General features: G+C 73.4%; 1 protein-coding gene across 1 annotated transcript in view; it reads right to left on the bottom strand.

Annotated features, from left to right (window-relative positions):
* Positions 1–688, bottom strand: part of TFEB (transcription factor EB) — a gene marked incomplete at its 3' end in the record, with an annotated part of 52,266 nt that extends 51,578 nt beyond the window's left edge. Inside the window, exon 1 of the mRNA XM_008568932.1 lies at positions 519–688. The remainder of the gene's footprint in view (positions 1–518) is intronic.
* Between the last annotated feature and the right edge of the window lie 449 nt (positions 689–1,137).

Here is a 1,137-nt window from a genome sequence, read left to right as displayed (position 1 = left end):
CCCCCCCCCTGACCATCCCGGCTGGGCCCGGCCCGGCCCGACTCGGCCCCCGCACACCTCCCCTACCTCCGGCCTGCTCCCCCGCAACACCCGCCCCAGCCGCGTCCGGGGGAGCGGGAGTGGGCGCACGGCCCACGCGCCCCTCAAACTTCTTGTAAGTTCACTCCCATGCCTCCCGCCCCTTCGACTCCCAGCTCCCCGGCCGGGAAGGCCCGTGCCCGCCCCGGCCCCTCCCGCCCGGTTACATAAGGTCGCAGAGAAGCCGCCCCCGGCCCGGGCCTGAAGGGAGGGGCCGGAGGGGCTCTCCGGCTCGACGGGCAGCGCCTCCCGAGCCACGCGCCGGGGCTGGACGGACAGAGGGACGGGTGGCGGCGCGGCGCACATAGTCCCGCTCCCCACTCCAGCTCGCATCCCCCACCCACCCACCTGTCTCCGGGACCCACGGGATGGGGGCGGTGGAGGCTGGGGTGAGGATCTCGGACCCTCCGCGCAGCCCTTAACCCACTGGCCACGCTCACCTCGCTCTGAAGGTCAATCTGTCCGCCGCCCGCGCCCCGAGGCTCAGGCAACTTGTCCCAAGTTCGGGTGCCTGGCCCGCGAGCTGCGCCCGCCGCCCGCTCCCGGGCTCCTCCGGCTCCGCGCCACCAGGAGGCCCGCTCTCGTCTGCCCTTCCCGCCTCCGTCGGCCCCGCCGCAGCTCCAACCCCGCGCCGGGAGGGGGCCGAGGGGCGTGGGCCGAGCTGGCATCTGCTGGCTCCCTTCGAGGAGGCAATCGCACGCGCTGCCCCGAATAGCTGCTCGGGGTACAGGGAAGGGGGGAGAAGCGGCACGGACTCCAGGGATGGGGGAAGGCGGCGTGTTTTCCGGGATTCGGGACCGGGACAGGAGGGGGACCCGAGGCGCGGGCGGACAGCTAGGAGCTCTCGGGAAAGCAGAAAGCGGAGCGCGCGGAGAGTGTGCTTTGGGGAGGGGTTCCCTAGGGTGGTGGAATACCGCGAGGGGAGAAAACGACTGCTTCTTCATGAGACCGAGCGGGAGCAAAGGACGGGAAGAGAGGGAGGGATGGTCCTTCCACCCGCCCCCCACCTCCAGCAGCCCAGCCCCCGGGGCGTGGCGCCGCTCCGGCCCTCCCCTCCCC

Source organism: Galeopterus variegatus, unplaced genomic scaffold (genome assembly GCF_000696425.1).
Source record: "Galeopterus variegatus unplaced genomic scaffold, G_variegatus-3.0.2 Scaffold452, whole genome shotgun sequence".
In the NCBI taxonomy this organism is placed as follows: domain Eukaryota; kingdom Metazoa; phylum Chordata; class Mammalia; order Dermoptera; family Cynocephalidae; genus Galeopterus; species Galeopterus variegatus.
The sequence above is the reverse complement of the archived record's forward strand: the minus strand, read 5'-3'. Positions and strand labels throughout refer to the sequence as shown.